Source organism: Myxine glutinosa, chromosome 12, assembly GCF_964187855.1.
Source record: "Myxine glutinosa chromosome 12, kmMyxGlut1.1, whole genome shotgun sequence".
Taxonomy (NCBI): Eukaryota; Metazoa; Chordata; class Myxini; order Myxiniformes; family Myxinidae; genus Myxine; species Myxine glutinosa.
In genome coordinates this window covers 18,737,988-18,763,317 of record NC_136272.1, presented here as the reverse complement: position 1 = coordinate 18,763,317, position 25,330 = coordinate 18,737,988, and the positions used below count along the sequence as shown (strand labels likewise).

The following is a 25,330-nucleotide window of genomic DNA, read 5'->3' as shown; positions in this document are numbered from 1 at the left end:
GCAAGAAAGCAGCACATACCATTTTTAGTTTTTTTAAAATATGATTTGGCCAAGTTACAAAATCCAGGACTCCCACCTACAACGTCCCACACTTGGAGCAAATGTTGTAGCCATTAAACATCTTTAATGCAACAAAAATTCAACGACTCTTTTCCCTTGGCTTCAGGACTTCGAGCAGATTGTGCACCTACATCTCATCATACCTCATGCCTGTACCACTCAATCCTTTCAACCACCCACGTAACCTGACAACATTATCCTCTTCCTCGCAGATTAATGTGTTTCCTTTCCTTCTCCTGATCATTAATTCTTTGCTCAATTCGAACTGTGGTATCTATATTATAATCGCCGTAGATGATTCTGTCTGTCTGTCTGTCTGTTGGGCGTCTGTCCGGGGTGTGGCTTACTCGGTTTGCAGAGTAGCTCCACCCATAGCTCCACCCATTCTGGGAGTGGCTTCATATAATTATAAACAAATATCCAACATTTTATGAACTCGCATAGCTTTGAGGCCTGTTTTGTAGGCCCGTGGTGTCTTGCTCTCTCTCCCAGTTTTATTTCAAATCAAATTCGATATATCATTTCATTTTTCACAGTCGCTAACATAGTTTTAGACTCGGTTGAAAAAAAACGGGAAGACAATGAGATGAAAGTTGCCCTTTATAGAACGAAATGAATTCTCAAACGCCTGTAACTTCAAGGAAATTGAGTCTCTCTCACGCCTTTATCTCCAATCTAACTCACCATATGATTTCATTTTTATCGATGGTTTTAGACTCGGTGTCAGCAATAATTGAGAACATTCCACACACGTGGGAAAATGCAGAGATATATTTTTAAAAATCGCGTCATGATGTATCATACACCGCCCAACATGACACCAACGGCAACGTGTCGACATATATTAAAAATTCGCTTTTGCTTTTCCGTTAAGATATATTACTTTTTCGTTTGATGACAGTCGTCACAAAAACGTCAACAATGATGCCGACATATATTTCTTCGTTTTTATTTCATTCAACATCATTAGCCGGAAGTAAAATATGTTTCCGGAAATTACCGAGAGATATTTCTTCGTTTTTTTTATTAGTGATGTGCGCATACACTTTAAATAGGTTTATTTGAAATCTTTAATTTTCCACAATATAATTTACTTGCCATTTATCATTTGATGATTACGAGACACTTCCTCTTGAGGATCGTGACAATTCCTGCGCTGCGTGGAAACTTCTATTTCCAAAATGAATGAGACGATCGATGAAGAACGCAGACTTGAACAGGATGTAGCAAGAAAACGAATGAGACGGGCGAACGAGTCCATCGACGAACGTCAATGCAAATTTGCGGGGTCACCCGTGGGAATCCCACGGGCATGGATGTGTGTGACATTTCGACATATTGAGTTAGATGCTGCACATTCATTTTTACAAAATGGTTACTGGCAAGTCATCAGATCCAGAAATGGTGTAATGAACACAATTTATTTACGCGCAAGCAAGAAAGCAAGACGGGCCGATTTCCGATTCCGACGGGCCGACGGGCAAGACGGGCCGATTTGGAGCAAGAAAAAGAACGAGATGGGAGAAAAACGAGAGAAACGAGACGGGGAAAGCCGATTGGAGAGGCGAGTGAGGAGCGATTGGAGAGGCGAGAGAGGAGCGATTGGAGAGGCGAGAGAGGAGCGATTGGAGAGGCGAGTGAGGAGCGATTGGAGAGGCGAGTGAGGAGGGATTGGAGAGGCGAGTGAGGAGCGATTGGAGAGGTGTGAGGCGCGATTGGAGAGGAGTGTGAGGCGCGATTGGAGAGGAGTGTGAGGCGCGATTGGAGAGGAGTGTGAGGCGCGATTGGAGAGGAGTGTGAGGCGCGATTGGAGAGGAGTGTGAGGGCGATTGGAGAGGAGTGTGAGGCACGATTGGAGAGGAGTGTGAGGCACGATTGGAGAGGCGTGTGAGGGATTGGAGAGGAGAGGAGTGTGAGGGATTGGAGAGGTGAGGGATTGGAAAGGAGAGGAATGTGAGGGATTGGAGAGGAGAGGAGTGCTAGGTGGAGAGAGGAGAGTGTCAGGTGGAGAGAGGAGAGTGTCAGGTGGAGAGGAGTTAGGGGTCACATATTATGTGAAATAAATAAATTGTGTTCATTACACCATTTCTGGATCTGATGACTTGCCAGTAACCATTTTGTAAAAATGAATGTGCAGCATCTATCTCAATATGTCGAAATGTCACACACATCCATGCCCGTGGGATTCCCACGGGTGACCCCGCTAGTATATATATATTACAGTGTTCCACAGATATATGTAATATTTAATACTATTAAAAATCCATGCTCCACAAGGCTGCCCTTGTTCCTATGTTTATAAAGATCATGTGAACCAAATATGAGGTCAATTGGAACTTATTTAGAGGTTGCTCAAAAAATAACATTTTTAATTTATCCTGTTTTTTTTCAGATGGCAGAAACTCGCAGCTGTTCCACAGTTTGTTTGCTGGGCAAGTCTGAAAAGGAAATAATATGTGAGGGACTACCAACCAAAGGACACACGTTGCAGAAAATGGTGTACCATCACATATAAGAACACCGTACAGTTCGTGAAAGTGCCAAACTTAGTGTACAAGCTGTGTGTACATACTGGGAGAAAGCACGAATTCCAGTGCAGAGAGTAGATTCCTGTGAGCGCCAACTTTTGAAGTTGTATGATGCCTACAAACTGGTAAAGAAAAATAGAACCAAGACATTCGAAAACTAGAGAGTGAAGGAGCAGGTGTTCAAAGATGATCTTAAATCCCTCTTCGATATCTCACCAAATGATGCGCTTGAGAAAATGACGAATGAAGAAGACAAAGCATTCCTTGTCATGCAGCATGAGGATCCCTCAAGTTCACGTATGGGATCTGTGGACAACACTCTTGCAGTGAAGGAGGACAGCAAGCGTATCAGGCTTGAGAATGAAGATAAAAGAAAGAAGAAACATGCTGCTGAGACTCCAACAGCAATGCAATCTGTTCCATCAACATCGGCTGTGGTTGATGATGATGATGAGTCTGAGATTGAAAGCTCCGATTCAGGGGACAATGAATTCAAACTCCAAAGTCCATCTTCTGCCAAACAGGCGAAAAAGGCTCCGATCAAGGTGATCACTCCAGCAATAGTGGCAACTCCGGACAGGGTAAATCTCTCAGATCGGCGTGTTATGTTTGTGGCCAGTGCTTTTGCACAATCTCTTGGTCATACCATTGAAGACAAGTGCAAGCCAACAATAATAAATAATTTGAGTAATTGAAAATAGATAATTAATCTATGAATTGATGTATGATGCTAAAAATTCTGTATCTTATTATTCATTAAAATTTGTCAACATTTTGAGCAACCTCTAAATATTGTCCAATCAAGCTCAAATTTTCACCACAAACTACTTTCTTCAATCGGAATAGGGGCAGGCTTGTGGAGAAATGAAAATCCAATCTTCAAATTTTTCGACCACCCTAATATAGATATATGGGAGCGTACACTGGATCAACACGTCACTGCGTCCTGGGATGACTCCTCACCACCATCCCAACACACCACTGTGTGTGCTACAGAATGAGGTGTTTTTACAGCGGCCGGAGTGCAAATTCTGCCACCAACCTCCTTGAGAGAGGACCCAGTACCCTGGTACTCATTTCGCCGACCTCGGAAGGATGAAGACTGAGTCAACCCCACCTGGTATTAATTCAACAGCTGAACGGGATTCGAACTCAGGACCTTGGCATCCCAAGCCCAACAGGCTATTACGCCAACACCAGGTATACTGCGGTTTCCACTGCCAGTTAATTGCCTTTCTCACCTTGCCCATTCCCGAAGGTATGGTACGATAGCGGTTTGTTTGTATGCAGCCTGTGGGCATCAGTCTCGGGGGGGGGGGGAGGGGGGCACGGCTGTGCCACCTCCATTGCCAGTCACCTGCCACTCAATTTGCCTACCTCAGAGGGATGACAGGCCGAGTCATCCCCCCTGGTGTTAATTCAACAGAATGACAAGATCTCAAGCCAGCCCAAACTCGGCTCATGAGATTGTAGAGGGTGTCGTAACAGGTCAGTGAGTGTGTAATTGAGTGAGTAGATCTACTTTAATATAGATTGTTCAACGGCAGTTCTACTTTAATAAGTTTAATCCAAATACACCGGCACAGCTGTACAGGTAAATATACCTCCCACCCCCATCAATCTTGCTCTTCCATGAAGCCTTTTTTTTTCTTTCTTGAAGTTGTCTTTGCAAATCACGTCTCGTCTTTGGGTATCTCCACCATAACCCCAGAAGGTGCAAGGTCACTCATTTTCGCTGCCAATTAGGGTTGGCAACAACATTCTCATTCGTCTCTGCTGCCTCCTTCAGAATATCCATCAATTGCTTATTTGTTGATTTCAGCATCTCCTGTTTCTTCAGTGGAATCTCCTGTTAGAAACACACAAAAGGACAAAACGAGTAGCAAGTTAACCCAAATTAGTGACTTGTGTAAAATATCAAGATCTTACGAAAGCATTAAATATCTATATAATAATAGCGTAAGGACTCGACTTTGTTATCCCTTTTACGCCGCACCCAGTGACCCGATGCCCACGGCACTAATGGATTTACGATCTACGAACCGCGCTCTTTGTTTATCACGTACAGCCACACTCAAAAAATCTGAATTAGTCGACTTTGGGGCCCAAAAGCATCCGATTAACTGCCGATACGACGCCATCGTATTGGCGTCTGCTGGGCGAAGGCGATGCAAGCCGTCCGCTGATTGGACAGTCGAGTGGTGTGAACATGGGTGGTGTGAACCAAATGGTCTTTTTATTCTCTTGAACATTTTAAATTAGGATATATAAGGAAACGTCTTTATCGTCATTTTAATAAAGTTAAATGGAGTGACGTTGCGATACTCGGGGTGCGTTGCATAAATCCTCGTAACTCAGAGAGGTGTAGCAGGTGGCGAGACGTAAGGGAGCTTAAAGATAACGAGCTGAAAACAGACGAACGATATGTCAATCTCTTTCTACACCGAACGGAAATAAAAGTATGAGAGCGGGAAGGCATGGCCTGAGCACTTCGAGCAGAGAGGACTGATTGGACTTAACTTAAAGAGAAAAAATTGGAGCTTAACGGAAGAAGAAGATCCCATGAGCGCTGCCGTCACTTATCGAGGTGTGTTGAGGTCTGAAGAGATGAGGTGGTTTCTAGGAGCGATTTGCACCTTTTTACTGCTTGAGGTGAGTTCGGTTCGTGTTTTGTGACTCGTAGATTTATTAATCAAAACACGGTCACAGTGGCGTCAGGCACTGTGACCGTGTATGTGACTCATATTCGCGATTACCACAGAAGCACATCGACGGGGAGTATCTATATAATAATAGCATAAGGACTCGACTTTGTTATCCCTTTTACGCCGCACCCAGTAACCCGATGCCCAGCCCACGGCACTAATGGATTTACCATCTATCCCCTATGCCATCCATAATGGTACACTCTATCCATACACCACATCCTCCCTTCCGTGGATGTTCCACGGGTTTCGGCTAGTCTATATGATAATAGCGTAAGGACTCGACTTTGTGATCCCTTTTACGCCGCACCCAGTCACCCGATGCCCACGGCACTAATGGATTTACGATCTACGAACCGCGCTCTTTGTTTATCACGTACAGCCATACTCGAAAAATCTGAATTAGCCGACGTTGGGGCCCAAAAGCATCCGATTAACTGCCGATACGACGCCATTGTATTGGCGTCTGCTGGGCGAAGGCGAAGCAAGCCGTCCGCTGATTGGACAGGCGAAGGCGAAAGCAAGCCGTCCGCCGATTGGACAATCCAGAGCATGCATTTGTGCCGGTGTCGGCGATCGTTGTTCATATACGCACTCTTCATTCACATCTTTCTTCCTAATTCTTACTCGGACAAGCAAATCCCCTATGCCATCCATAATGCCTTAATGGTACACTCTATCCATACACCACATCCTCCCTTCCGTGGATGTTCCACGGGTTTCGGCTAGTAAATATAATAATTAATATAATATAAGAGATACAATGGTTTTTAGAACGAACCCTCCTTGTCCGCTCTTCGCGCTCCTCAGTCGGCGCCACCATGAACCAGGAGACCGCAGCGACAGCCCCAACACCCAACAAGCCAATGACGCCGCGTACCACGACGCGCAAAGTCATGACGTAGAAACGTGTCGTGACGTAGAAACGAGACGCCGATACCCGGGCTGTGCTCAGGTTACCTCGTGAAATTGTCTCTCGCCTGGTTGGTGTCACTTGGGCAATTACTTCACCTGCGCTTTCCCGAAACGGAGTTTCAAATGAAACACGAAGAAACCGCCGAGCTCCGTCATCAATGCAATGGCGAAAATAGTATCAAGACCAATACTTAAAAAAAGTCGAGGATCGACAAATTGCATCCGATATGCGACATCACTTTCGCTATTATAATATAGTATATCCTTCACCATATTGCACTCGTTCCTTTCTCCGTAAATATAACGGTATTCACTGTGAAGGTTATTTAAAATTGTTACTCTGCTACTAACTATTCCATCAGGGTCACCACACACTGTTCAAAAAAAGAAAATTACTGGTGAGCACTATATAATTGGTGTGCAATCAAAATTATTCTATTTTTGCAATTCCTGAATATCCATTTACATATTACCTAAGCAAAACTGTAAAGCCACCGCATCCCCATTATTTTTGGTGCATGACGTGTGAAGGTGTTAGGGCTACAAAAGCATTATCGTACTCCTTCCATACCTCTCCCTTTATAAAGGGCGAGGTTCAATGGCACAAAGCTCCTGTCCTGCCTTCACCACAAGTACTGTACATTGTTTAAAATCTACCGATTTAAATATTTATGCCTATCATGCGAATTGACAAGAAAATGTATTCTAGAGAATGGGTGGCTACCTGCAGGTACAGGTGCTCAAAGGATAGGGCAAAGGGGGGCATTAAGCTCCAGGGGGCATTAGGCTCCACTACATTGAAAATGCATTAGGTATTCAAGATTTACAATGTAGTGGAGCCTAATGCCCCCTGGAGCTTAATGCCCCCCTTTGCCCTGGAGGACTCATTTTTGGGCTATATAGAGACTGTTTTGGCTTGATGGCGCACCAGCACTGATCTGTATATACTACTCCTGCGAAGTCCTTCCTTGGCACACCTGAGCTCCTCACCACATACAAGGCTTTCAACCGCAGCTCATTGGAATACTGTTCCCCCCTCTGGGCTGGTGCTCCTCCTCACACCTAGCTTGGCTTCACGCTGTTGAAACCAAAGCTTTCAGTCATTGGAATCTCCTGCGATGAAGTTAACTCCGAGGGCCTTTCACTCACTTACCGCAGGCAGGTTGGTGGTCTTTCTGTCTTCTACCGACTCCTCTCCGGCCTTGCTCCCCCAGCTCTATCTGTGCTCTGTCCCCCCAATATTCCTTCAGGTCGCACAAGATCTGCCTGCAACCCTCTTATGGTTAAACTGCCAAAATCTAGGCTCTCTGCTCACCTTCACTCTTTCATTCCCCTTTTCTCCCGCCTCTGGAACAAACTCCCTCACTCCCTTCAATCCCACTCCTCCCTCCAGGTCTTTAAAACAGCTGTTCACCACCATCTCCTATCTTCCCCCATCCAAAACCTTGATCTTTTCTACCCCCGCTAATTCACCCCATACTTTTTTTTTTTTTTTTGAAATTCCAACTTCTTTCCTGGAAATCCTTGCAGTGTTCATATGTTTTATACCTCTCCCATCTCCCCCAAAGCCCTCCCTCTCCCACATTTCTCCCGTTGTCCCTGCTCTCAAATGTTGTGTTTGTGTCCTGCTCTGCTAACCTTGGAGACTGGAGACTCAGAGCTCCCCATCTTGTCTGCCGCTCCCCTTATTTTTTGTGTTTTGTGTGTCGGTTTTACTTTTTGTGTGATTAATGTTAGCTCTTTCACGAACCTCGATCTTGTATACAAAAAAAAAAAAAAAAAAAAAGGAGAGCTGTTTTATTAGTTAGGTTCACTATGTTTTTTCGTTCAAAAATTTTGGAGATTAGCAAAACTATACATTTTTGGAATATTCAGAGCGTGAGGAATCCAAAAATTAATGTTGGCATTTGCGTCGACACCTTTGTGAAAATGACACTCAGGACAGTGATGAAGATCTGTAAGAGCATATTCCTGAACGGTATAGACCTAGTAGATCCTGTGTATAGGACTTATAGTTCAATCTGATACTAACAAGGCTGCTTTCTTGCTTTATAAACCCATACCTATAACTTCAAAGGACTTGCAAAATCATGTATTCTCTTATACAGTTATCTATCTATAATTCCAGTAATCTCTGTGTGTATGTTTGTATGTTTGTATGTTTGTATGTCTGTATGTCTGTGACCGCTGTTTCTCGACAACCACGGGTCCGATATACTTGAAACTTGCCAGGTATATTGCTGGGGACCCGAGGATGTGCCTTTTCAAGGTTTCATATTAATCGGAGAAGTAGTTACCGAGCTATGTCCAAAAAACGATTCAACCAATCAGAGAGCAGCGAGCTATCACGTGTGCCGAACGTGGCGAACAGACTCTGCCTCGGACGGCACATTTGAGAGCGTATTCATTTATTTCACGTTGGAAAACTATGTTGCCGTTAAACTATGTTTTAAAACTAATTAAAACTAATTTGCGATTCATCGTAACTGCGATTTGCGACCTTCCGGACAGTGAAGACTGCACTTCCGGCAGCCAATCACAGAACGCGTTGTTGCGTAGGCGTGGCCGATGTGAGAGCGAGCCGAGCCGAGCGCGTGCGCCATTACGGTTCGTAATTCGATTTCTTCCGGAGAAAATAATAATTTCTCGATTTCTTATGCGCATTATTTCTCCCAATTCAGTCAGAGCGAAGGGCGGAAGCGAAGAGCGTTGTTTTTTTTGTTTACAGGCGTACGGGCGGGGTAGAGCGTACGGGTAGCGTTATTTATTTATTTTTGGCAAGGAACGGGCACCCACGTACGGGCATGCCCTAGTCTATCTATAATTCCAGTAATCTCTGTGTGTCTGTGACCGCTGTTTCTCGACAACCACGGGTCCGATCTAATTGAAACTTGCCAGATATATTGCTGGGGACCTGAGGATGTGCCTTTTCAAGGTTTCATATTAATCGGAGAAGTAGTTACCGAGCTATGTCCAAAAAACGATTCAACCAATCAGAGAGCAGCGAGCTATCACGTGTGCCGAACGTGGCGAACAGACTCTGCCTCGGACGGCACATTTGAGAGCGTATTCATTTATTTCACGTTGGCAAACTATGTTGGCGTTAAACTATGTTTTAAAACTAATTAAAACTAATTTGCGATTCTTTCGCTTTCCTGCGCGTTTGTGCACGCTATGGCGATTTCTTTACCAAACTCCGCAAGCCGTTCGCTTTGGACCAAACCATTTCATGTAAATAGAGGGGGGGGATTGTCACCGTACTCGCAAGCCGTTCGCTTTGGACCAAACCATTTCATGTAAATAGAGGGGGGGGGGGGATTAGTCACCGTACTCGCAAGCCGTTCGCTTTGGCTTTGCGAATGGACCAAACCATTTCATGTAAATAGAGGGGGGGGATATAATTTTAGATATATATATAGTACGGGCATGCCCTAGTATCACAAATATAAAGACAATGGTTTTCAATTACCTTTGTTTGTTGCTTTTCTATAATCCTGAGCACTATTTTGAGGCCTTTATTGGATTCCTTGACCCAGACAACATAGGATTAGCATATTTAATTAAGTTTCTAGGTCGACTGGAAGCCGAGATTTTTTTTTTTTTTTTTTTTTTTTTTTTGTATACAAGATCGAGGCTCGTGAAAGAGCGAACATTAATCACACAGAAAGACAAACCGACACATAAAACATATAACATAGGGAGCGGTAGACAAGATGGGGAGAGAGGGGGAAGGACGCAAACACAACATTTGAGAGCAGGGACCGAGAGACATGGAGACATCGAGAGATCTGAGAGAGGGCGAGGGCTTTGGGGGGGGGGGCGTGGGAAGGGGGCGGTGGGAGAGGTATAAAACATATGGACACTGCCAGGACTTCCAGGAAAGAAGTTGGAATTTCAAACAAGGTGGATCTGGGGTGAATTAGCGGGGGTAGAAAAGATCAAGGTTTTGGATGGGGGAAGATAAGAGATGGTGGTGAACAGCTGTTTTAAAGACCTGGAGGGAGGAGTGGGATTGAAGGGAGTGAGATCACGCAAAATATGTATTTTATGGCGGCCATTTTGAAAATCCAAAATGGCGGCCACGCATGTGTCTGTGCAAGTGACATTGATTTTCGGATTCTCCATGCTCTGACTCCAAAAATGTACAGGTTTGCTAATCTCCCAAATTTTTGAACGAAATTATATTTGTTAACATAGTGAACCTGACTATTAGACGGGTCAATATACTGCCTGACCCCAAAAAAATTGCAAATTTTTGTTTTATGCTTATTTCTAGTAGTTTATGAAGTGGAAGACAACATATTAAAAGTTGGACAATTTTGACGCATGGGAAAGTCCCTCAGTGACGTCAGAAAACAAGATGGCTGCCGGCAGATAAAACGTAAAAAAATTGACTGATAATCATCAGACCACTAACAATTTAAAGTTAATTTTGCACCAATATTTGTATTATGATCGTTGCTGGTAGTTTATGCAGTGCTAATCCTGAGACCATTCGCAATTTAAAGTAAATATTTGCACAAATATATGTTCTTTGATTGTTTCTGCCAGTCTATGACATGGAAAGCAACATATAAAAAATTGGACAATTTTGACACATGTGGAAGTACCATATGCCTTCTAGTCTTAGATTCCAGTTTCATCGTCCTCCTCCTCCTCCTCTATGTCTGGTTCAACACTCATATTGTCACAGTTGCTGTCCTGGCAATGTCCACATGCACTGGTGCACTCTAATCCATGCTTCCTACATGAACACCTTAGTGTTTTGCACCCCCCTGAACAGTTGCAGTGAATCATCTGAAGTAGTATGTCTGGAGCAGGGCTTTTGTCTGTCATCACTGGAACAAGTTTTCCTCCTTCTACCTTCCATCCCCACTCCGTTGGCTCCATTCCACAACAAAGGCCCATCCATTCCATTACCTGGTAATAGGTCCGCAGAGAATGAAACTTGCAGGCAGCGGATGTGGGTGGCAGTCTTTCAGGAGTGACAAATGCCTTAGCCCTTGCAACCTTTTTGCAGAGAATGTTGTATCTGATCGATGCCAATGAGTCGTTCTGATTTGCTTCAAACAATGCCACCATTGCTCTGCAGCCTGCAGTTTCAATAACATCCTGACTCTGCTGTGGTTTACAGAACACCTTTGAGCTGTCTATCAGTTTGGCTGGCTGGCGCAGGATGTTTTTTGCCTCAAAAAGAGACATTGGGTATGGGCAGAGTTCATATTTCATCACTTCACCTATCTGGAGATATCCCGTCTGTGACACCACTAAGAACCTCTGGAATAGTAACGCTGGATCTATTGTGCTTCTATAACCTATAGATCTATAACCCTCTTCCTTAACTTCAGTGCCGCAGAAAAGGCAATGTGTTTTACTGTCATATGGTCCCAGGGAAATGCGAGCACTCCTCTTGACTGATGGACCTGATTCCGCATGATCCTTCTTGGTTAAAGCAATGTCCTTTTTGTTTATGTGATTCACTCGGCATGATTTGTGAACACTGGTACCAGCTAGAATTCTGATGTCAACACCCCTTTCGGCACTTGCACGGTTGATGCCTTCTGCTCCTTTCTCACGAACTGATACTGTTTCCTCACAGTCCAATCCCCTTTGGCATAAAGGGCAGGTCTCTTTACCATATAAAGAGTTCATTTTCTATCTCTGAAAATACAAAAATGAGATCTTTTAGAAGCATGCAGTCAATTTACATTGGCCATATACATTGAATGCCATCAGAGCATTCTCCGCCCCTGAAACTGAGATATTTATGTAAGATATATATTAGGAGGAAACATACTATGGAATAATCTGCATAGTGGTCATCCCATTGCTTTCTGCATCTGAAATGAATTATATACAAGGGCTCTGTTGCTTAGTCACAAGGTGCACCAGGAAAAGATATGTATAGTCCAGAAGAAAAACATACTGGTAGAACCCCCCCCCCCCCCCCCTTCCCCCAATCAACTGGTCCCATTCCTATTAAATAAATATGCATCCCCACAACTCTAGAACCTGGAAAATAAATACCATCATACACTACAGTTGTAGGAGTACAAAATACATGTAGAATATATGGGGCATTTGTATGCATAGGCCTACCTGTCTTTTTGCTACTGCCTTGGCCTTGGTTGTATTGTACTGTATCTCCTTGGTTGTATTGTATTGTATCTCCAATGTTTACCATACAACGTTGTCCAATTGAGTCCTAATTAGGTGTAATTAACTCATTCATGTGGAGTTGTTACTCAGTCAAGCTGCACAACTACCAGTGAGGAATTAGGTCATTAGCCTACATGCTGGGAGGTCATATTGTTAAAGACATGTGTCAGGTAGCAGATGTAAACATTGTTAAAGACACGAAACAAGTGTTATAAAATGTTGCCTTTGCAGCTGGTCTCAGTGGAACAAATTAATTTATATAAACAAAAAGAAACAAAAATAAAAAACCAAAGACGTTTTCGACGTAGTGAATCGTGCATGGTTTTGTGACATTTTTATCATGTCAAAAATTTTTACTTTCCCATGGTCCATTTCTGTCCAACTTTTGATATGTTCCTAAGTAAGTCTTAAAATATAAGGAAATGCAATAAAACTAAAATTTGCAATTTTTTTGGGGTACGGCTGTTCTGGTTGTATATTGACCTGTCTATATATCCTTTGGGCTCATCAGATTGGAGTTTTTTTTTCTTCTCGGTTACCAGCTTCAACCAGTGCAAGATACCAGAAGTAAAACAAAACCGTCTACATGGAAATAAAATGACATTTTATTGACAAAAGGGTCTGATCTGGCCATATAGCAAAGCCATCATCCAAAGGCAGCAGCAGACATGGCATTCTCCATCATTGAAAGTCATTCATTAAAAATTACAACTACTCAAAGCCTTCAGGCTCAATAGGGTACTCATACTTTCCCCTATAGGCTGGCACCCCAGCATCACATCTGTCTCTCTTGGTTTCTGCGTAATCTAAAGCCAATCTAGACATTATTTGCTTCTCCTACAATGAGGCCAAAGCACAAGGTCTGTTGCGCCCATCTCTACTAACAAGAGAAATGTTTGTCTACCTGTGTCACCATTTTTCTCCGAGATGGCTGAACGGATCTTCGATAAACCTTCAGAGATTCATCTGTGAGTGCCTGAGGCCAAAAAAATGACTTTTGAAAATTGGATTTTTCTTCAAATCGCCCTATAGTGCCTAAGCCTTTGTAAAAGGTAATATGAATTAATCCCAAACCTGGTTCATTTTAGATGTTTTAGATCCATTAAAGAACGTGGTTTGTGGTTCTAAAACATCTCCATCTATAATGGAGATGTTTTAGGCCCCCACAGAAAAATGGAAAATAATTATTTCTTCAAAATACCAACAGGCTCTTAAGGTTTAAAAAATGTGCCTCAGGTTTTTATGACCAGAAGAACAGTTTTGGACATGACAGATGAGTAAAAACAGGTAGTTTTGGATAGCACAGAAGTGCAAATGGAAAGGGAAATGCACGACAATCTGCCCGATTCCAGACAAGTCCATTCACTTGTGGCAATGAGGACGCCAAGAACCATTCTTCACTGGCTTCTTCATCATCTTCAAGATGTTCTTTTGTCGCCTTGCATTGCCGGATTCATCCGTGGGAACTTTTGTACAGGCTGGAAAACACATGAACACCAGTTACTTGCACGCACTTACTTCTCAAACTCAAAGGACAGGTAGGGGAGAAAAGGGGGAGAGGGGAGAGAGATAGGGGAGACCTCAATGCCCTCGATATCCATAACCTATTGGCTCAAAATGCACCTGATTCCACAAGCCAAGCAGTCAAGCCCAGTTAGTAGGATATGGTTCCATGTGGAACCATCCCATTAACACTCTCACCCTTGTGCAATGCCAGCTGAGGGCGCTATAATCTCAGAGCACACCTTCCTTCGGAGCAGGTTGGAAAACCAGCTGTCCCGTCTGAATTTAGGTTGTGGACATTAAAGATCCTGCAGCATCATGAGAAAAGTGTAAACCACTGTGTGCAGTTACTCTATTCAAATTGAGAGAAGAGGGTGAGGTGGTGGGGAGGTGGGGAGGTGGGAAGGTGGGGAGGTGGGGAGGTGGGGAGGTGGGGGGGGGGGAGGTGGGGGGGGGGAGGTTGGAGGAGGTGGGGGGAGAGGGTTGAGAGAAGAGGATGAGGAGGTAGGAATTGAGAGAAGAATATGGAAGATGTACGAATTGAGAGAAGAAGATGGAGGCGGGAGTTGAGAGACGAGGACGAAGGGGGAGTTGAGAGAAGAGGATGAAGAAGGGAAAGTTGAGAGAAGAGGATGAAGAAGGGGGAGTTGAGAGAAGAGGATGAAGAAGGGGGAGTTGAGAGAAGAGGATGAAGAAGGCGGAGTTGAGAGAAGAGGATGAAGAAGGGGGAGTTGAGAGAACAGGATGAAGAAGGGAAAGTTGAGAGAAGAGGATGAAGAAGGCGGAGTTGAGAGAAGAGGATGAAGAAGGGAAAGTTGAGAGAAGAGGATGAAGAAGGGAAAGTTGAGAGAAGAGGATGAAGAAGGGAAAGTTGAGAGAAGAGGATGAAGAAGGGAAAGTTGAGAGAAGAGGATGAAGAAGGGAAAGTTGAGAGAAGAGGATGAAGAAGGGAGAGTTGAGAGAAGAGGATGAAGAAGGGATAGTTGAGAGAAGAGGATGAAGAAGGGGGAGTTGAGAGAAGAGGATGGGGTGAGAGTTGGGAGAAGATGATGAGGTGAGAGAGTTAGAAGACGATGAGGTGAGAGTTGGGAGGAGACGATGAGGTGAGAGAGTTGGGAGAAGAGGACGACGAAGGGAGAGTTGAGAGAAGATTAGGAAGAGGGAGTTGAAAGAAGAGGATGAGGAGAGAGTTGGGAGAAGAGGATGGGGTGAGAGTTGGGAGAAGATGATGAGGTGAGAGTTGGGAGAAGATGATGAGGTGAGAGTTGGGAGAAGATGATGTGTGAGAGTTGGGAGAAGATGATGAGGTGGGAGAGTTGGGAGAAGATGATGAGGTGAGAGTTGGGAGAAGATGATGAGGTGAGAGTTGGGAGAAGATGATGAGGTGAGAGTTGTGAGAAGATGAGGTGAGAGTTGTGAGAAGATGAGGTGAGAGTTTGGAGAAGATGATGAGGTGAGAGTTGGGAGAAGATGATGCGGTGAGAGTTGGGAGATGAGGATGAGGTGAGAGTTGGGAGATGAGGATGAGGTGAGAGTTGGGAGAAGAGGATGAGGTGAGAGTTGGGAGAAGAGGATGAGATGAGAGAGTTGCGAGGACAGGATGAGATGAGAGAGTTGCAAGGACAGGATGAGATGAGAGAGTTGCGAGGACAGGATGAGATGAGAGAGTTGCGAGGACAGGATGAGATGAGAGAGTTGTGAGGACAGGATGAGATGAGAGAGTTGCGAGAACAGGATGAGATGAGAGAGTTGCGAGAACAGGATGAGATGAGAGAGTTGCGAGGACAAGATGAGATGAGAGAGTTGCGAGAACAGGAGATGAGAGAGTTGCGAGGACAGGATGAGATGAGAGTTGCAAGAACAGGATGAGATGAGAGAGTTGCGAGAACAGGATGAGATGAGAGAGTTGCGAGAACAGGATGAGATGAGAGAGTTGCGAGAACAGTATGAGATGAGAGAGTTGCGAGGACAGGATGAGATGAGAGAGTTGCGAGGACAGGATGAGATGAGAGTTGCGAGGACAGGATGAGATGAGAGAGTTGCGAGGACAGGATGAGATGAGAGTTGCGAGAACAGGATGAGATGAGAGAGTTGCGAGAACAGGATGAGGTGAGAGAGTTGCGAGAACAGGATGAGATGAGAGAGTTGCGAGGACAGGATGAGATGAGAGTTGCGAGAACAGGACGAGATGAGAGAGTTGCGAGGACAGGATGAGATGAGAGAGTTGCGAGGACAGGATGAGATGAGAGTTGCGAGGACAGGATGAGATGAGAGTTGCGAGGACAGGATGAGATGAGAGAGTTGCGAGGACAGGATGAGATGAGAGAGTTGCGAGGACAGGATGAGATGAGAGAGTTGCGAGGACAGGATGAGATGAGAGAGTTGCGAGGACAGGATGAGATGAGAGAGTTGCGAGGACAAGATGAGTAAGGCGTTGGGAGAAGAGGCTCGGTGAAGCCTGAAGGGATGGGGATTTTGCACAAGTTTTCACACTGCATCTTGCGTGGTTCACCTGCAATATGGGAACTTCAGACTGCGGAGACGCATGCCAATCACGCTTGAATAAATAATATGTGATCCCAATGGTGGCGAAAAGCTGTGCTGTCACCACCGCGTACCGAAATACGGAAAACCAGACCTCCGCCATCGCTGAAAAACGTCATAACATCAAGTCACTTTATAACAAACCGTTCTTTGAGAAGAAAACTAAATTTACAACCACATATTATTGAGTTATTATACATTTTCATTGCACTTCATATACCATATTGTAAGTTGGAACCTTAACCTTAAATTATATGACTTGTAGCAAGTGAGAGGGAGAAACGTCACCTGAGCTAGCGGACATACCATAAGCCTACAATTATGTTAATGCCCTAAATTAGCCTTTCAAACTAAAAGTTAGAAAAATATATTTAGTGCCTATATGAATTACTGCTAGGAGCATCATGACAAACGTATTTATTTTCATAAAAACGTCCAAGTATATATTCATTATGTAATGGTGCATGTAAATATAAATCCCATGAAGAACCGCGTTGGCCCCAAAAGTTTACTTTAGAACGGTTTACGTTTTAATACTTTGGACCTTGGTCCGAAATTCTAAATTGTAAAAAAGCGGAAAAATAACAGAAAATTAACTCTGCTGATGATTGCATCCATGATAATTATTTAATCATAATATAACTAAGCACAGTAAATATTTTTGTGTTATTTGTATTAATGTGTTGTAAAAATTTCAACATCGACTGTCACAGGCATTTTAATTGAGAGTGCCAATGAAGCTAATAGTATTGTTGCTATACACCTCGAATTCGTCTATCTTAATTACAGTGCCCATATTTAGTTACTTGAACAATAACTGCAAGAACCAAAGAAACAAAATAAAACAAATTAAGGGTATCAAAGAAAATAAGAATATGAAGGAAATATGTAGGAATGGCTGCGATAGATGTCAAACGGCTACAATTAAATAATGTCTTGGCGGAAGTAGCGTGAGGGGTCGCTGTCGCTGTGTGGGCGTAACAAAAACAGACAAATTATCGGTTCTCGCCCTCGGAGAGGCGGCTTCAGTATCAACGAGTGCGTCAGCATTACGTGTAGTTCTCAAAACATGACAAAGGCAGAAGTAAAGTTGGAGGCGTTAGAAACAGGTGCATGAACTGAGGAAGACCTTTCGCAAGAGATCGTGCTGTGAGGCGACGCAGACAGGTGCGGAGAGCGGGGAAGACGAGTAGAAAAAGAAGACTTGGATTATAAAGAAGAATAAAGTCTCGGATTCGGGTGAGTTCATGGCTTGTGGTGATGGTTGCTTCTGGGGGTTTAAACCCTCTGCTTTGACGACATCGTGTTGCGATTTTATATCGTATCGTTCGTTTCCAGACGAGTTGTCTTTTAATTTACTTATTTTCTGTCAACTGCTATTACAACCTCTTCAACGGCCACAGTGTGTTTGTTAATGGCAGGTGTACGACCTTTTCCACAATGTACATTTGTGCAGTTTAAAAGGTTCTGATCCCTATGGCTGAAGCCGTTGAAACAGGTAAGAACAATCTTAGGCGCACCTGTACCACAGCCCGAAGGCTGAAGTACATCACCACATGGTCCATCAAACGCACACCGACGAGGCCGAAGAGCCAGAATGCAAGGTCGTGCAATGGTGGGACCACTCCTCAACAGGAACAGGTCCCCACCAAAAGTTCTGGTCGTGGATTTCGATGCTTGACAAACGCTTTGTAGACATTTGGAAAACAAATTGTACACAAAATGGAAGCACACAGATGAGTGAAGTGAGGTATGGGACAACAGGTGGACAAAACGAGCAAGGTAATTCATTTTAAGAGTAGGGGAGAAAACGGTAACCTGCAAGCGCAAGTAAGATTATTGAGTTAGGTTGGGTTAATGGGGGTATAAATAATGTGGTGGAGGTGGGGTGGTTGACGTGAGATGGTGGTTCTAGTTCTGGAGGAAAGGTGGGATTGAACAGGTTTTTCTGCTGAGAGTACAGGTGGATATTAAGCCTGATTTTGGGAGTTTAACAAGGACCATTTGCTGTGTTTCCAGATTATTATTCTTCTTCATCATCAACATCGTCATCGTCATCGTCAACATCACAATTTGGTGTCTGTCCACAATACATTCGGTTGTTACTTATCCCATCTCAACCAAACCTGACAGGAGGATTAAGGGTCACACGATGGCGGTTGTGCCGACTTTGAGGGTTTTCAGTGTGTGTGTGTGTGTGTGTGTGTGTGTGTGTGTGTGTGTGTGTGTGTGTGTGTGTGTGTGTGTGTGTGTGTGTGTGTGTGTGTGTGTGTGTGTGTGTGTGTGTGTGTGTATTGTTGCGGATCTGCCGCCGGCCTTCTCCCCTGACCAAGGGGGGATTAGTCCCCTTGTCTTTGACTGACCTGGCGCGACCCGGGACCTATGACGTCCCTTCCAGACAGCGCGAAATAGGGTATCAGGACCAAATTCGCTATTACCTAAATACTCACGCTGCGCTGAAGCGAGGAGATAAGCCCCGCACGAACCACGTGTGTTGATACGCCAAGCGGTTGCGTATATGCGATCCGCGCCGTTATCACTTACTAGACCCCGATTCAAGCGGTTCTTATTCGTACCACGCTTAGTCAATGGCGAAATCACAAAGACGATCGAATTGAGAAGAAAGGAAGAACAAATGGTTTAATTACTACTGCACGTATTTACAGTACAGGATGCAGAGACACAGCACAGCTTATACAGTCTTATTTTTAATCCCAATGACACGGGCCCGTTTCACACACACACTCACACGGGGATTGCAGATGGCAGGACGATGTTCACCAGCTCGCCCAGGGATGGCTCTCGTGCAGTTCTCTCCGGTCCCCGGCACGTCCTTTGGAGTAGGTGAAGGCAGGAGCTCTCTGCGTGTCGTCTAAACGGCGCGAGTTATCACGGGGCGAATTGGTAGGGAGCGGACTTTGACGCGGCTGGCGGTTATTCACTTGCGGCTATGGCCGCGCTTACTCGCGTGGGTGAAAAACGCAATATGCGTTACCGGCGCGCCTGGCTGCGCCCGCGTACTTGGTACAGTTCAACGCCTCTTCTTCTCTCTCTCTGCGCAAGTCCTCAAACAACCCACGTATCTTGCGAGTCCGAATCCTTTCGCCACCGCCGTTCAAGTCCTGCTCGTAAGTCCTTTCACAACGAGCAAACCCCCTCAAGTCCTTTTGAGGGCTGTGCGCAGCGCCTTATATAGGCACGCCCCGCAAACCTTCTCGAACTCACCAGACGCGCCTCACCACGCCCTCTCACGCCATGCCGCTAGAGCCCTGATTGGCTGGTGGCTCTTACCGTCATCGCCTTCTGCCGCTCCCGTTCTCAACGCCGCCCACACCCCGACCCCGCGCTCCTCCTTCTCAGGCCTACCTCGTGTTACTCGACTAGTGGGCAGCCAATGCTTAACAAACTGGATCGAGGCTAGGGTGGCTGGGAAATCGGTGGCAAGTAAAGCCTAATTTCCTGTCTTTACACAACGCAGGCACTAAGAGGGGGAATGGCCTATTCTTACACATACTAAGACATAGCTATACTACAGATGGGCCTTTATGTTGTTCGTACGACTAACTATGGGGGGCAACCCTTTAACCTTTAATGACTTCAATGTGCCAATCTCAAAACCGTAGCAATATATATATATATATATATATATATATATATATATATATATATATATACAGTCGTCCCTCGCTATATCGCGGTTCACTTTTCGCGGCTTCGGTACATCGCGGGTTTTTCTCGCTAGTATATGTAAAATTATATCGCGGATTTTTCGCTATATCGCGGGATTTTGCGGTATAAATGTATTTTTATATACTATTATTTTAAATATTTTTGTGGTAAAATAAGCATTTTCTAGCCTAAAAAATTAAAAAACGTAAAAAAATAAGAAAAATACAGTTATTAAAACATATTACAAGAAATAAAATACTGTACATAGTGTACAGTAGAAGGAGAGACAAAGAGTCGTACGTATGGAAAACGCAGATGCGGCAGCTTCCACTTGCGCTAGTTACCCACGTAATGGGTAACTGTAATGCTCTTTCTGGCTGTGCAGTACATTCATCATCGTCATCACCTTCATCGTCATCAGTACTGCACAGCTAATTCATCATCATCCTCATCACGCAAGTTGTAGTATTGAAGAGCCGGGGCTCTTGCTTGATACGGACGAAATGACGGGCAAGACACAAACTCGTCCGAGAAGATATTTATTCTCAAAACCAACTCGGGAACACTGAAAAGCCCGTTTATCAGGCTGCATTATAAAGCACAACCAGAAACCGAAAGCCACGCCTCTCAAGCGTGACGTGCTTCGGTGGTCACGTGATCAACAGGTGTAGCTGATTATACCCGCACGCGCGACACGCTTTGGTGGTCACGTGACCAGCCACTCTTGCGCCGCGGATCCCCGCCGGTGACGTCACCGGCTGGAGCAAGGAGATTCTGATGCTGGTCTTGCTTGGGGAACCCATGGGTCGCTACAGTATCTTCAATGGTGAGTACCCATTAGAATTTTATATGTTGTTAAAATTACGTATGTTTAAGAGTGTAAAAAGTGTTTAAGAGTATAGGAAGTGTTTATAAGAGTATGGGAAAGGTTAATAAGAGTGTGGGAAAGGTTAATAAGAGTGTGGGGAGGGTCATAAAGCTTTAAAATATATATAAATAATAAAATAAAAATATGGTCGCTACTTCGCGGATTTTCGTCTATCGCAGGGGGTTCTGGAACGTAACCCCCGCGATAAACGAGGGATCACTGTATATATATATATATATATATATATATATATATATATATATATATATATATATATATATATATATATATATATAGATATATATATATTGTTACAGTCCGCGGATAAGATGTTGTTTACCGAGCGGAGGCACAGCGGCCGAACAGTTTTTCCCCGACTAACCCGATCCCCAAACGTTGGCCAGATCGCGCCACAGCTATTCAATGAGGGAAAAGACAAAGACGACACGGATGTGAAGAAGAGGAAGACGAAGGCAAAAAAAGGTTTGAAATACGATTACTATTTATTACTATTTACAGGCTCAAAGAAGCCAAGGAGAAGGAAAGATAATAAAATAATTTACAGAAGCTTTTAGAGACACAGTGAAAATACTAGCTTATCTAACAGGCTTAACTTATTCCCAGGGACAAGACAAAAGACAGACTACGAACACACTTACACGGGGAATGATGATAGGAATGGCAGGTGGATGGCTGGAGAGGGAGGTCCAACGGGTCCTGCAGCACGATCGGTGCGTTGGGCAGCCGCCGTTCCTTCGCGGCCCTGCTCCAAACTGCCGTCCAGGCCCCACGCTGCTGTGGCTGCAGTTTCGGTGGCTCAAGCTGCTGGGGATGCAGTTTCGGTGGCTCAAGCTGCTGTGGATGCAACCGCCACTCTTGTCATGGACCTCTCTTTGTCATGGACCTCTCTTTGTCATGGACCTCTCTTTGTCATGGACCTCTCTTTGTCATGGACCTCTCTTGTCATGGACCTCTCTACGCAGCTTTGCTCTGACGACTCCCTCCTTATCACTCTTGCGCCCGCGCTTTTATAATGCCTCCGGCGATTAAGCCGCCGGCCTTCAGGACACGCCCATCGGTGTGCTCACCTCGGCCATGGTTGGTCGCGCGATCCTCTGGCTCCGCCCTTGATGACGACGGGCGGGCACGCCTTTCTTCCCCGACCCGAGCACATGTTCAATGGCGGCTTTGGAGGGGATGTAATTGCAAATTGAGGCTTGGCCATGACGAAAGGGGAAATGGAGGTTTTGGGAATGGGAATGAAGGGAATCTATCTATTTCACTTGGTGCAATGGAGTGTCATTTTAATGGAAGACAAGGCCTTACCCTAAAACACATAATAAAGATATAAGCTACTGAACAAGGGTTTTATAGTGTCCTTCAATGGATGCTTTATGGAATTAACTACCGGAACGCCCTTTGACCTTTACACAACACTGGAGGCAGGAGGGGCCAGACTCGAGCAATAATCATAATACACACAATCCAAAAAATACAGTCCTCATATCCGCAACAATATATATGCGCAAGTTGTATGATTGTGCCTGTACGGGGTAAACCACAGCACATGTAATGCTGAATGATACCTCATTTAAGAGCTCTTGGGTCTGGACAGTGCATGCAGTTGCAGATATATATATATAATATATATATATATAATATATATATATATATATATATATATATATATATATATATACGAGGTGTGTTCAAAAAGTATCCGACCTTTGTTCATAAAAGATACTCGTATCCAGATACAACAAACTTACACTAATCTCCTTCAAAGTAGTCCCCTTGGGCTGCCACACACTTCTCCCAACGGTTCTGCCACTGTCGGAAGCAGCGCTGGAACGCCTCTTTTGGGATGGCGCGCAGCTGGTCCGTCGCATTCCACATGATGTCTTCTCTGGACTGAAATCTGGTCCCTTTCAGGGGCATTTTCAGCTTGGAGAAAAGCCAGAAGTCACACAGAGCCATGTCGGGAGAGTAGGGAGCCTGACGAAGCACAGGTGTGTTGTGTTTGGCCAAGAAACTCTGTATCAAATGTGAAGAATGGGCGGGTGCGTTATCGTGATGGAGCTGCCAATTGCCCGCTGCCCACAGGTCCGGCCGTTTGCATCGCACAGCGTCACGAAGGCGACGCAGAACCTCTTGGTAATACTCCTTGGTGATGGTTGTGCCGTGTGGTGCGTACTCGTGATGAACCACGCCACTGGAGTCGAATAAGACGGTCAGCATGACTTTGACATTGCTGCGGACCTGCCTTGCTTTTTTTGGCCTCGGGGATGTTGGATGCTTCCATTGTGATGACTGCAACTTGGTTTCTGGGTCGTACCCATAAACCCAGGACTCATCGCCAGTGATCACTGTGTTGAGGAAGCTGGGATCGCTGTTCACAGTCTCCAGCATGTCCTGTGCGATCTCCAAACGGAGTTGCTTCTGCTCAATCGTTAGCAGCTTTGGTACGAACTTCGCTGAGATTCTCCTGAAGCCCAAATCCTCCTTCATAATGGAATGAACGGATCCAATGCTGACGCCCACCTCGTCTGCAAGTTCTCTGATCGTGATTCGACTATCCTGCATCACCAGGGTCCTCAATTGGTCAATGACGATCTCATTTCGGGATGTTGAGGGCCTACCCGAACGTGCTTCACTCTCCACTGACGTGCGGCCATCTTTGAAGCAGTTGTACCACTCCTTTATCTGTGTGGTGCTCATTGCTTCGTCCCCGAAGGCCTGTTGAATCTTGCGGCTCGTTTCCACTTGGGAATCGCCAAGCTTTACACAAAATTTGATGCAGTAGCGTTGTTCAAGTTTTTCCGTCATTTTGTCAAAAACGAAAATCCGACGGCGCTCACTTACACTTCCTCACTCATCGGCGGTCTGCCGTCGAATGACAGCTTCTGCAGGTGGTAAAAAATTCACGGGTGCGCATTAGGATCGCCTACATACGTGCACCAATCAACGCCTCCCTAGCTTCATTTGTTTACGCACGACAAATTAAGGTCGCATACTTTTTGAACACACCTCGTATATATATAATATATATATATATATATATATATATATATATATATATTGTTGCGGATCTCAAACGTCGGCCTTCCCCTTACCAAGGGGGGATTAATCCCCTTGTCTTTTTACTAGCCGACGCGATCCGGGGCTATCACGTTCCTTCCGGTCGGCGTTAAATGGGGTTGTAAGCCGAATTCTTATTACCTAAGTACTAACACCGGCAGTGAAGCAAGGAAATAACCCCACCCGAACCACGGTTTTAGTGGACACGCAGAGCGATAGCGAGCCGCGATTCAGGCCATTAACAGGAACTAACCCGATTGGAGCGGTTCCTAATCGTGCCACGCTTACCCAATGGAGAAATCACTGAGACGGTCGAATCAGGAAAGACAGGAAGAACAGATTGGTTTATTTACAATTGCACGGGAAGGAAGAGAAGTTCACACAGGGCAGCCTTATTTATAACAGTCTTAACTTATCCCTGGACACGGGCCCGTTCACACTCAGACTCAGACTCACACAGGGGTTGTAGATGGTCGGGTCGAGGGTCCACAGATGGCGTCCACAGCTTGCTCCGTTCCCCGACTCGTACGGCGGTGAAGATGGTAGACGGCAGGAAAGATCTCTGCGTGTCGGTGGCGCGGATCGGACAATTATATGGAGGGGATCGGTAAGCTGGCGATTATTGCACGGCTTAGCCGCGTACGTAATAAACGAACCGGCTGGCGGTTATACTGGCGATCTCAGCAACCCAAAGCCGAACGTGACAGTCCTCTTGATCAAAGTGCATCAGCCCTCTCCGCACAGTCCTCTCCAATGAGTGCTGCTGCATCAGCCCCCAAGTCCTCGTTGGTAAAGCGCGTCAGTCCTTCTGCACGAGCGCTGTTGCATAAGTCCTTTTCAACTCCGTATGCATGCGAGTCCTCGAATAATGGCGCCTTCCACAAAAGTCCTTGGTTCTCTGGAAAGTTCTTTACACATGCGCTCTCCCATCAAATTCCTTGTAACCAACAATGCAATGCGCTCCAACCAAGTCCTTCAGGGGGCTTTGTGCTCGTGGTTATATAGCGCCGCCCAGCGAACCCTCTGGAATGTGCCAGACACGCCCTGACCACGCCCTTAAGCCATGCCCACTGAGCCCTGGTTGGTTGTTGGGGTCTTACCGGCTCCGCCCTTGATGGCTGCCTGACGTGGCCACACCCCCACTCTTGTGCTCCGCCCCTTTTCCAGGCCTTACCTCATGGCCTTTGGGCTGGTTCGAGCGAAAACCCAAGGGCAGCGAACGCTGCTGGCAAGCAAGGTGCATTAGCCTAATCGGGGCGTGGGATGGATGCTGCCCAACGAGGTAGATTTGGAGGGTGGAG

General features: G+C 45.2%; 1 protein-coding gene, 1 long non-coding RNA gene and 1 other non-coding gene across 3 annotated transcripts in view; all 3 read right to left on the bottom strand.

Annotated features, from left to right (window-relative positions):
• Positions 1-25,330, bottom strand: part of NDUFAF7 (NADH:ubiquinone oxidoreductase complex assembly factor 7) — a 486,324-nt gene that overhangs the window by 138,123 nt on the left and 322,871 nt on the right. The gene's annotated exons all lie outside the window — the stretch shown is intronic.
• Positions 4,136-6,489, bottom strand: LOC137438153 (uncharacterized). The gene is made up of 2 exons (XR_013621048.1): positions 6,075-6,489; positions 4,136-4,437 (listed from the first exon to the last, which is right to left on the bottom strand). It is a non-coding gene; the product is annotated as an uncharacterized LOC137438153 (transcript).
• LOC137438147 (uncharacterized) lies at positions 12,951-16,559 on the bottom strand. The gene is made up of 2 exons (XR_010986662.2): positions 16,383-16,559; positions 12,951-13,845 (listed from the first exon to the last, which is right to left on the bottom strand). It is a non-coding gene; the product is annotated as an uncharacterized LOC137438147 (long non-coding RNA).